The sequence below is a fragment of the Rhipicephalus microplus genome, chromosome 6 (genome assembly GCF_043290135.1).
Source record: "Rhipicephalus microplus isolate Deutch F79 chromosome 6, USDA_Rmic, whole genome shotgun sequence".
Lineage (NCBI taxonomy): Eukaryota > Metazoa > Arthropoda > Arachnida > Ixodida > Ixodidae > Rhipicephalus > Rhipicephalus microplus.
This window is the reverse complement of record NC_134705.1, coordinates 85,086,490-85,098,635: the sequence shown is the minus strand read 5'-3', so window position 1 is coordinate 85,098,635 and position 12,146 is coordinate 85,086,490. Positions and strand designations below refer to the sequence as shown.

At 55.1% G+C, this 12,146-nt stretch overlaps 1 non-coding gene and 2 pseudogenes across 1 annotated transcript; all 3 read right to left on the bottom strand.

The window, feature by feature from the left end:
• Nucleotides 1-173, bottom strand: LOC142766172 (U2 spliceosomal RNA; annotated as a pseudogene).
• An 8,201-nt stretch (nt 174-8,374) lies between these two features.
• LOC142766407 (U2 spliceosomal RNA) lies at nt 8,375-8,549 on the bottom strand (annotated as a pseudogene).
• Nucleotides 8,550-11,623: 3,074 nt separating this feature from the next.
• On the bottom strand, nt 11,624-11,813 carry LOC142766566 (U2 spliceosomal RNA). Its single transcript, XR_012884588.1, has one exon. It is a non-coding gene; the product is annotated as a U2 spliceosomal RNA (small nuclear RNA).
• Between the last annotated feature and the right edge of the window lie 333 nt (nt 11,814-12,146).

Genomic DNA, 12,146 nt, shown 5'->3' with positions numbered 1-12,146 from the left:
GGTGAGTGGGCCGATCCCGGAGGTAGTGCAATACCGGGCCAACCCGTGGCGGAGGTGAAGCAAGCTTCAAGCACTCCGCCGCATCACAAAAATAAGTTTAATATCTTGGATCCAAATAGGATCCGTATCAGATATTAAGCTGATAAGAACAGATACTACACAAGGAGAAGTTTATTCAACTCTCAACGCATGAAACAAAAAAAACAGTACAGTATGCACCGCCGGGTAATCGGCTGATTACTACATCAAATACATGAGTTACTTATAGCACAGAAAAAAAAACAGAGTAACATTGAACAACGGATGTGTGTATATACAAAGGTGAGTAAACAAGGCGTACAGAGAAACGAAAAAAACACGCGGGCTATATACATATATACAATGCCGGAAAACAAGATGAGCAATGGATATCAGTTTCCCCACGAATGAATATAGACGCTGGGGGGGGGGGGGGGGGTACACAACAAGGTCTGAGTTACACCTCAAAAGATTGACACATGGGATGCATGTAGAACGCACAACTTAAACATAAGGTGTTGGAGCCGGAGGGGGGCGGGGGGGTTAGAAGGGAGTGATTGGGGCGGCTAGCTTGCCGTCCCTGAGGAAGAAAAATTTCGTATGCCAGCGGCGGAGGAACTTTTCCTCGCCGCTGGCTTCGAGTTCGGCCGATAAATAGGCCCACAGCAGCCTTCGGATCCTCGAGACTGCCGGAAACGCGGCTCGTACTGGTTTCCTGCGCGCTTCCACAAGCGATCGCCTCTGCCATAAAACCAACACTGTGAAAATCACCACGAGTTGGGCGAAGGCGCCTTTGTTACGTTTGTGGTTGGGAGGGGTGCGGATGCCGAAGGAGTGGGCCACCATGCGCCACACGGGTTTCACCGCGACGCATTCAAACAACGCGTGCTCCTGCGTTTCCACGACGCGACAGTTGGGGCAGCTAGCATTCGGGACTATGCCTAATTTGTTAAGGCGCTGTCTTGTAGGTAGGACGTGCCAGGCCTTTTTAAGGAGCAAATCGTGCGCCTCGCGGGGGATGCCGCAACGGAGGGAGCCAAGTTCGCTCTGCGCGCGCTTGGCCCGTTTTCGGTCGGCATCGCTTAGCTGGTTCATCGTGATGGCCTCGACGATGCGTGCTGGCGGGTCTTCGTCTACGTCACAGCCGGGTAGTTCATTCCCCAACATGCGCATTGTTGCCGCTGCCGTTTTATAGTAGGGCGCGGGTGCTTCAGCAAAAGGACCGGTGTGTCGGCCAGCGTCCAGCCAGTCGTGCCTGGCACCGCTCCAGTAGAGGAGGAGGTTGTGGCCAACGTAATCGCTCGCGCGCGCGAGCGCTCGGGCGGTTTTAAGGGCTAGAATTCTGCCTGCGCTCTGTACATGTGGAAGGCCGAGACCCCCTTCGGATACTGCCAGGTGTAAGAGGTGTCTTTTTAAAGGTGGCGGTTTCCCTTCCCACAAGTACGCCGTGATGAGCTTGGACAGCTGGTTTATCGTCCTTGCGGGCATCACTGCTACTCGACTTGCGTACAAAGCAAGTGCGCAAATACTCGTTTTAACCGCCAGCGCTTTCTCGCGCAACGAGAGGTCTCGCAGGCCTGCACGCTCTGCCATTTGAGCGGCCCTTTCAAGGACGCGGGACCACGTTGACGGTGCGACTCCCTCGCTCGAAAAATATATCCCGAGTACCTTTACTGTGTTGACCGCTTGAAAGGTGCCGATGGCATGCGCAGGGAAATTGCCGAAGCGAAGGGCCCTGCACTTTTCCTCGTTCAGCTGCGCTCCGGACGCTGCCGCGTAGAATGCGAAGAGCTGACGAAAACGGTCGAGGCTACTGGCGTCCCTCACGAAAAGGGAGATGTCATCGGCATAACCAAGGATCTTTAGTTCCGCAGTTCCTGTGAGCGGGAGGCCCCGAATACGCGTGTCACCGGCTACGGACGTGAGCAGGGGCTCTATGGAAAGCACAAACAGGGTCGGGCCAAGTGGGCATCCCTGTCTGATCCCACGCGTGTACTGGAAGGTGTCCGTAGTGGAGCCGTTCACAACCACATGGCACCTGAGGTCCGAGTACAGGAGCTTGATGATGTTAACAAACCCTGCCGGGAGGCCAAACTCTCGGAGCGTTTCGAACAGGTAGACGTGCCTGACCCGGTCGAAGGCCTTGGCCTGGTCGAGGGAAAGAAAAGCTCCTGATACTCTTTTCTCGGTGGCGTACTGAAAGGCGTCTCTAGTCATGTTCAGGTTGGCAAACAGTGATCTGCCCGGAACTGCGCAGGTTTGGTGCGGCGCGATGATGTCCGGCAGAAAGGTCTTTAAACGGCTGTTTAGAATAGAGGCGACAATCTTGTAATCCGCATTCAGTAGCGTGATAGGGCGCCATGACGTGGGGTCGTTCGGTGGTGAGCCTTCCTTAAGTATCAGGACCACGCGCCCCATGGCAAACGAGGCGGGTTTCGCGTGGCCTTCGAGAATGCTGTTGATTACGCCAAGTAGCGGCTCGCTCAGGATACTAAAAAAGGTCGCATAAAACCCTGCAGTGAGGCCATCCGCGCCGGGAGCTGAGTTCGGTGGCATAGACTGGATGGCGGCCCACAATTCCTGCATCGTCGCTGCGCCGCATAAGGTCGGGCATTCACCTTCATCGAGGTGTTTCAAGAATTGGTACAGTTCTGACCGGTGCGGTAGCTCCGATGAGGTCGTTATGGGCTCCGGTTCGCGGAAAGCGGTCTCGAAGTGGCGTCGAAAGGTCGCCTCGATCTCTGCTGGGTCTTCCGTGAGTGTGCCGTCTGGGCGCCTTACTTGTAGGATCCGTACTGAGCCGTTGCCGCTTACTTCGCGCAGGTCCTCTTCCCGGTGCCCCTCTGAGGTGGTTCGGAACGCGCACTTCTCGCCGGTGATGGCTCGTTGCAGTCGTGTATGCTGTACCTTAAGCGCGGCAAGATAGTCGCGAGTGCAGGAAGTGAGACACTCGGCGTTCTGGACGATGCGCATCCTGCGCAGCAGCTCGTTCATCTGAGCCGTAATGCGTTTTTTTCTCGCTCTGCCCTCTTGTTGTAAATGCGCCTTCCAGGTCGCCTTGAGGTCGTCCCAGACGGCCGGGGTCACTCGGGGGGTCGCTCTGATTGTGGCTTCAATGCGTTGCTGCATCAGGGGGGGTGGAAACCGGGTCATTTAATAAAGCCGGATCTAGGCGCCACGACGCGTTTGCTGGACTGGGGCCGGGCTTCCCGCGCACGGTTGTCACCAACGGGACGTGATCCGAAATGCCCGCCAAGGCAGGAGGCAACGGGAGCACCTCACACGCCTCAAGGGAAGGTAACAAAAGGTCAGGTAAGTAGGCGCGGTCGAGCCTACTGGCGGTGGTCCTCGACATGCGAGTGGGACCGAATGCGTTATCATGCTGGAGAACCCATGCATCCGAGAGTCGCAGTCGGCGAAGGAGTCTGACAAGGTCTTTCGCGTGGTAGGCTGAGCCTCCGCGACCTGGGCCCCTGATGTCCCTTGTAGTGTCGACGACACAGTTGAAGTCGCCGAGGACTACATGCGGGAGGGGCGCTTGCAAGGACTCGCCGAGCTCTCTAAAAAAGGTGTTCGTTTCCGTTCTCGTTGTTGGCGCGTACACATTAACGAGCCGTACTTTGCGACCGTCGATGAAGATGTCCAGGATTAGCGTACGGCCGTCGGCGCCAAACACGCAATGAGCCTTTTGCCTGAACCTTCCAGAGACGAAGACGACTCCGACCCCGCATGACTTGGCCCGCGTCAAGGAAAAGAAGGCATCGACCTGGCAAAGGTTCCGAAAAAGGGTGACATCGAGGAGGGAACGGAAATTCGCCTCTTGGACGAACAGCAGGTCAATGTCATGGAGCTTGGCCAAAGAGATGACGGCGGTTTGCTTCGTCTTATCGCGGAACCCGCGTACGTTCCAGGTGGCGAAACGCAGCCGGTCAGCCATAAAGCGGAGCTAGGAGGGGAGAGGGGGCGAGTTTACGAAAGGGTGAGTGCATGGCGCGCCAGGGGAAAGGGACACAGAGGGAGAAGGAAGGGAGCGCAGTGGGGGAAGGGCGCTGCCATCTGGGGTGGGGTCGGCGTACTAGGCGCTGGAATCGCCGGCTTGAGGGGGCGGGTCCCCTTCGCTTTCCGCGCGCTCGCCCAACTTCTGTGATTTCGCTTTCGGAGGGGCGTCGCTGTCGCTGCTCCTCGCGCCGAGCCCGGCCCGTCGCTGCTTCGTCTCTCCGCTCGTCGCTCGTTCTCTCGGATCGCTCTTAACACCCTCTCCTGTGCGTCGGCGCGAGCGCGAGCGCGAGCGTGTCCTCTGTTCGCGGCCAGTCGCGGTCTGAGCTGTAATCGGGTCCCGGTTTCGGCAGAGACTGGGCAACGCATGGTCAGAGGAGGGCGCAGGGAGGGGTATCAGGCTTGGTTGAGCGCGGACTTCAGGGAGCACGTAGTACCCGCGACTCACGATGGGCAAGTCCTCTCGGGCGGGGTCTTGGCTCCTTTCTTCCAAGTCCAGGGGAGTGACTGGAGCCAGCACGTTAGTGGGTGGGTTTGCGACAAGGAGGCTCGCTGCTTCTTGCTCAGAGGCACCAGTAAGGGCTTTAGGCGCGACAGAGGAACCCTGGCGGCCGGGCCCGCCTAGCGGGCGTGCGGGCTGCGTGGTGGGTGACGATTGTGCAGAGACCGTCTCGAGGTCACTGGTGTCTGTTTCAGACGACGTGGTGGCGACGTCGTCAACGCTTCCCGGCTTCTCCCCTTCGTTGGCAGACGAAGTGTCCGCACTGCTGCCTGTGGGCGGGCCAGTATTGCAGTTGCAGTCCTCGGGTGGGAGCCCCTTCCCAATGGTGCGAGGTGCAGTCCTTGGCGATAGCACCTGTAGGCGTGGGGCACTGGCGGCCTTCGATACGGCAGGGCCGCTTACATGTACAAGTGAGGGGGTGGTATCAGTCAGTGTGGGGAAACCGCGGGCGGCAGACGCGTAAGAGCGCCTCCGAAAACACTCGCGCGTCCCGTGGTGGCCGCCACAGCGTTTACATTCGGCCTCGCAGCCCTCCGTATCGTGGCCAAAAATGCCACACCGTCTGCAGTACGCGGCAGAACATGCGGTCGCCATATGTCCGACCTCGCCGCAGCGGGCGCACACGCGACGCATCCCACGGTATTCACACATGCCTTTGTGCCCCGCTATTGTCATGAAATTAGGAACAGGCCGGGACATTTCTATTTTGACTAGCCTCACACCATTTAGCTTAGTCTGGCGAGTCGCCAAGGTGGCGAAGGAAATGCTCTTAATTTTGCCGAAAGGGGCAAGAGCATTACTAAGGGCCTCATCAGACAAGAAAGCCGGGTAGCGGTAGACGTTCACGTACGTCACCGGCGGCCCGACTGCCTCGACCGGCACCTTCACCCCATTCACCGTGAAACCCTCCGCCACCATTAGGCTCGTCGCCTGACTAGCATTGCGAGTACACACAAGGAACTTTGCGCCCCCCATGTGCTGAAGCACGAATACACTATCATCACCAGCGGTTAATTCTACTGCATCAATCAGATCGTCAACAGAGACATCGCCCTCGGGCGCGGAAAACATGAAACAATTCTCCCTCACCGGGAGCTCAACTGGCATGGCCATACTGGTGGGCGGATCCCGCAAGCCGCCGGGGGGGGCGAGGCTCTGGGACGACTCGTGACGTGCAGTCAAGCTGCACACTGGTAGGCAGCGGCTCAGCTGAGGCGGGGGCCGCTTGGGGTCTGGTGATGGCAGGGGTCGCCGCTAGGAGCTCCGGGGCAGCAGGGGCGGACCGGGGGCCTGGCTCGACCTGGCATGTAGAGGGTCTCTGGGCGGGAAGGCCCGAAACCCAAGGGTGGCAGCCGCGTGCACGAGGCTGCGGCGGCGAAGGGCTTGCACTGGTTCTGGGGCTCGAACTCCGAGAGGGCCCGGGGGCCGACGCCGACGTGACGTGACCCCGGGACTCGCGCGAGGGCTCGTAAAAAAAACAGCTAACTCGACACTTTGATCTTAGCCAAAAGGCCGAGAAGCGATGCAATTCATTAGCACGTAATTAAAATCCATTCTTTCACACCTCGTACTTAGTTCTGGCCAAAAGCCGGGCAAACAGTAGCAAAGCAATTCCGACGTCCACCCATGCACAACCAGCATTGTGCACCGACAGCGGCAGCGCTGGCTTCACGGCATTGCTTTTATCCCCAGTCCGCTTGAAGTTTCTAGTTTCGCTTACAAACATGTTAAAACTGAAACCTTCTTTTTCCCAGAGGTCGAAGCCACGCGTGCTTGCTTGCATGCGTACTCTCTATGCGCCCATGACGTCACACCAAATGCTTGCTGGCGAACATTATCAGGCATGTCGCGAGGGATGCTACAGCATTTGTTTTAAAAACTGATGCATAGTGTACATGTCCAACTCGAGCACCAAAGTCTGGAAGGAAGGAAAAAAAAAAAAAAATGACTGTGCAAAATGTGAATACGTCACCCATCCAACATGGCTTCTACGCCGGCTGCCCAAGCAACGCCTCTGCAACGACGCCCACAATCATCGGCAAAAAGGTGGTGCCTTTGGCTGCTTCAGCACGCTCAACATATGCCTTGCAAGTTCCGACGTGGCGGAACACCGCACCGAGGTCGACGAAGGTCCTGCCGTGAAAGGCAGACCCGGGAATGCGTGCGAAACGTCTACCGCGTGGGTTGTGAAGCCGGTGAATGAAGGATCATGTGGCAGAGGGTGACGGAACGTGAGTGTGCGACTTGACGCTGCGATGTCGTTCAAGCGTTCAACGGGCCGGCAGGTTCTGTCTGTCGTGGTCGAAAACGTCCGAGTTTTGCTGATTCCGAGGGGTAGGAGTGCTATGGTGGCGTGTACGAGGCGCTGGTGCGGCGCTCCGTCGATCGTGCCGGACGGACATGAGGCGGCCGAAGGCGGTCGTGAAGTGGTCGCGGAAATCAGTGGAGAAGTACTCGCCTGCGCTTTTCGTCGAAGACGCGCGACAGACGGTCTTCGGGAGACACGGGTGGTTGCACAAATGCGACCGTGCGTCAACGTGCAGCCATATTCGTGGATTATTTCGCCCCATTACGATAGCTTCGTCACTGCGCTCGCTGGTGTTGCTTGTTTTTGTTGACCTTCACTTGTGGCTCACACCCACTGTGGGGGATTGGCTGGTTTGTTGTTCTGCTTCTTCGACTTCTACATACTCGGCTTAGTGAAGCTGTGAGGAGTGACGAGTGGGTACGGAGGCAAAGCGCGCCCGGGGCGTGATCTCACGCGTCCTGGGGTCCACGTCGCTTCAGGTACGTGCGTGGTGCGTCCGAACGTCTAGTGCGCAATTTTCTTGGAACTTCCAGCAACTGGCAATTCCATTGAGGTGAGCGTGCGAGGATGTTCGTTGTAATTAACGAGAGCCAACGGTGGATGAGCTGGTATGAGATGGTGTTCAGAAATGAAGTGTTTGATCAACAAGGCGATGCCCGCCGTGGTGGTCTGATGGCCGTAAGGTACTCGGCTGCTGACCCGCAGGTGGTGGGATCGAATCCCGGCCGCGGCGGCTGCATTTCCCTGTGCTCAGATTAGGGTGCACGTGAAAGAACCCCAGGTGGTCGAAATTTTCCCATAATCATATGGTGGTTTTGGGACGTCAAACCCCAAAGGTCAGTGGACATAGGAAAAGCACATCGGGGCTTTGCCGCTCCACCGTACAGCAGGTGTGTGCGGAGTGGGTCCTGTGGCGTTCTTTGCGATTTTAATTTGTGATGGGGAATAGTGTAGATGCGTAGACGTGGCGAGAGCACGCGTCTTCAGGTTCAGACGCCGCGTGAAGATGTGAAATAAAAATGCCTTCGCTTGCCACTGCAACTGTAAACAGAAACACCAACCAAACCCCATTTTCTAGAGGCTTTTTTTATTTTTCGTTGCGAAACGGGTGAATTCGAAAAGCGGAAATAGCTTGGCACATACATACACACTTCTACACACATACATACATACACATCGCACATGCATACACATCGTATACACACTTCTAGCTTTCCTCCGAAACAGTAATGATAATTTCCTCAATAGTTTTATTAATATGAGTAGGAACGTTAAAAAAAATAAGAAACTTGAGTATGTACGTGTGAACATAACAAAATAAAAGAGACCCTCCATATATGAAATACACACGGAAACATTTATTTTCCCAGAGCAATCGTAAGTGTAAACACAGCTAGCGCACTCCCTGCACGCGAATACCGCGTCAGCCGGGGCGGCGTGCCGCCACCGTCTCGGACACTCGACGCACCCAAGCCGTTTACCCCGGTATCATGGGTAAATCCGAACACTCCTTCTATCATTGAATTTATTGTCGAACTCACCCCGCAGGGGGTGAGTGGGCCGATCCCGGAGGTAGTGCAATACCGGGCCAACCCGTGGCGGAGGTGAAGCAAGCTTCAAGCACTCCGCCGCATCACAAAAATAAGTTTAATATCTTGGATCCAAATAGGATCCGTATCAGATATTAAGCTGATAAGAACAGAGTGAGGTTGTCAAAAGAGGCAGCACACAAGAGAGGAAGTAGAAGTCTCGGCCTTGCTGGCCCGATCAAAGGCCGCCCGGACCTCCGGGACCACCGGGCCTGACCAAGGGTGCGGCGCCCTACCGGCTGCCCCAGCGTCCACCCTTTCTCACCAAAGGGCTTGGCCAGTCGCCATGGCTTAGAGCCATGGTGGAGCTGCATTGGAGCAGGCCGGCAGAGCAGGGGCTGGGCTGCATGTCCACCCAGGGCCGGGGTACCCTGGGCTTAGTCGGAAAGGCCGCCTTGGGCGACCACCCGCCAGCTAAGCAAGCGACCCCAGAGCTTATAGCTCAATACAGCGGTGATAGCGGGGTGAGCCTTTTGCCCACCGCGGAGCGTCACTCCCCTGCTGCCGCACCCCGAAGAGAGGCCGCAAGTGGATCCCGCAGGCATAACACCTTCGCGGGTCCAAAGACCCCAGACAGTCCTGCTGGAGAGGCCAGGCGGTCAGGGGTGGGTTCAGACCCACGCCCTGACCTCAGGACAGGGGAAGAACGTATAAGTTGCGGTGCAACTGCCCAGTCAGCTCCCGAAGGAACCCGGTTTGGATGCACCGCAAGCGTAAGAAGGAAGCGGGAAAAGAGAAGCGAGAGGAGAAAGAAAAAAAAGAGTGAAAAGGGTTGTCCCCCCTCAAGGGGGGGCATCCAACCCCGGCCCAAAGGCCAAAAATGTAGTCCCGAGAGGTAGGACTACACTTTGATCTTAGCCAAAAGGCCGAGAAGCGATGCAATTCATTAGCACGTAATTAAAATCCATTCTTTCACACCTCGTACTTAGTTCTGGCCAAAAGCCGGGCAAACAGTAGCAAAGCAATTCCGACGTCCACCCATGCACAACCAGCATTGTGCACCGACAGCGGCAGCGCTGGCTTCACGGCATTGCTTTTATCCCCAGTCCGCTTGAAGTTTCTAGCTTCGCTTACAAACATGTTAAAACTGAAACCTTCTTTTTCCCAGAGGTCGAAGCCACGCGTGCTTGCTTGCATGCGTACTCTCTATGCGCCCATGACGTCACACCAAATGCTTGCTGGCGAACATTATCAGGCATGTCGCGAGGGATGCTACAGCATTTGTTTTAAAAACTGATGCATAGTGTACATGTCCAACTCGAGCACCAAAGTCTGGAAGGAAGGAAAAAAAAAAAAATGACTGTGCAAAATGTGAATACGTCACCCATCCAACATGGCTTCTACGCCGGCTGCCCAAGCAACGCCTCTGCAACGACGCCCACAATCATCGGCAAAAAGGTGGTGCCTTTGGCTGCTTCAGCACGCTCAACATATGCCTTGCAAGTTCCGACGTGGCGGAACACCGCACCGAGGTCGACGAAGGTCCTGCCGTGAAAGGCAGACCCGGGAATGCGTGCGAAACGTCTACCGCGTGGGTTGTGAAGCCGGTGAATGAAGGATCATGTGGCAGAGGGTGACGGAACGTGAGTGTGCGACTTGACGCTGCGATGTCGTTCAAGCGTTCAACGGGCCGGCAGGTTCTGTCTGTCGTGGTCGAAAACGTCCGAGTTTTGCTGATTCCGAGGGGTAGGAGTGCTATGGTGGCGTGTACGAGGCGCTGGTGCGGCGCTCCGTCGATCGTGCCGGACGGACATGAGGCGGCCGAAGGCGGTCGTGAAGTGGTCGCGGAAATCAGTGGAGAAGTACTCGCCTGCGCTTTTCGTCGAAGACGCGCGACAGACGGTCTTCGGGAGACACGGGTGGTTGCACAAATGCGACCGTGCGTCAACGTGCAGCCATATTCGTGGATTATTTCGCCCCATTACGATAGCTTCGTCACTGCGCTCGCTGGTGTTGCTTGTTTTTGTTGACCTTCACTTGTGGCTCACACCCACTGTGGGGGATTGGCTGGTTTGTTGTTCTGCTTCTTCGACTTCTACATACTCGGCTTAGTGAAGCTGTGAGGAGTGACGAGTGGGTACGGAGGCAAAGCGCGCCCGGGGCGTGATCTCACGCGTCCTGGGGTCCACGTCGCTTCAGGTACGTGCGTGGTGCGTCCGAACGTCTAGTGCGCAATTTTCTTGGAACTTCCAGCAACTGGCAATTCCATTGAGGTGAGCGTGCGAGGATGTTCGTTGTAATTAACGAGAGCCAACGGTGGATGAGCTGGTATGAGATGGTGTTCAGAAATGAAGTGTTTGATCAACAAGGCGATGCCCGCCGTGGTGGTCTGATGGCCGTAAGGTACTCGGCTGCTGACCCGCAGGTGGTGGGATCGAATCCCGGCCGCGGCGGCTGCATTTCCCTGTGCTCAGATTAGGGTGCACGTGAAAGAACCCCAGGTGGTCGAAATTTTCCCATAATCATATGGTGGTTTTGGGACGTCAAACCCCAAAGGTCAGTGGACATAGGAAAAGCACATCGGGGCTTTGCCGCTCCACCGTACAGCAGGTGTGTGCGGAGTGGGTCCTGTGGCGTTCTTTGCGATTTTAATTTGTGATGGGGAATAGTGTAGATGCGTAGACGTGGCGAGAGCACGCGTCTTCAGGTTCAGACGCCGCGTGAAGATGTGAAATAAAAATGCCTTCGCTTGCCACTGCAACTGTAAACAGAAACACCAACCAAACCCCATTTTCTAGAGGCTTTTTTTATTTTTCGTTGCGAAACGGGTGAATTCGAAAAGCGGAAATAGCTTGGCACATACATACACACTTCTACACACATACATACATACACATCGCACATGCATACACATCGTATACACACTTCTAGCTTTCCTCCGAAACAGTAATGATAATTTCCTCAATAGTTTTATTAATATGAGTAGGAACGTTAAAAAAAATAAGAAACTTGAGTATGTACGTGTGAACATAACAAAATAAAAGAGACCCTCCATATATGAAATACACACGGAAACATTTATTTTCCCAGAGCAATCGTAAGTGTAAACACAGCTAGCGCACTCCCTGCACGCGAATACCGCGTCAGCCGGGGCGGCGTGCCGCCACCGTCTCGGACACTCGACGCACCCAAGCCGTTTACCCCGGTATCATGGGTAAATCCGAACACTCCTTCTATCATTGAATTTATTGTCGAACTCACCCCGCAGGGGGTGAGTGGGCCGATCCCGGAGGTAGTGCAATACCGGGCCAACCCGTGGCGGAGGTGAAGCAAGCTTCAAGCACTCCGCCGCATCACAAAAATAAGTTTAATATCTTGGATCCAAATAGGATCCGTATCAGATATTAAGCTGATAAGAACAGATACTACACAAAGAGAAGTTTATTGAACTTCAAACAAAAAGTTACAGGGTATTAACATGCATTTACAGAAAAAACTACAAACAGTGGGCACACTGAATATATATACAGTTATACAATCGCACAACCCGATACAAAGGAGCATGTTATTTATACCTATTTACAAGCACAAAAAAACTACTCAGGGAAAAAAAACACAAACACAGTTCAACTGCTATGTTTTACAAAAGGAATATGCAGGGGTGGGGGGGGGGGTATCGCGTTGTATGTACATATTTGCAGTCCTATTTACATGAACGGAGATAAATACAAATGAGAGAACACACAGCATATATACCTATGCTTCTACAAAGAACGAAAAGGAGGATATTTAC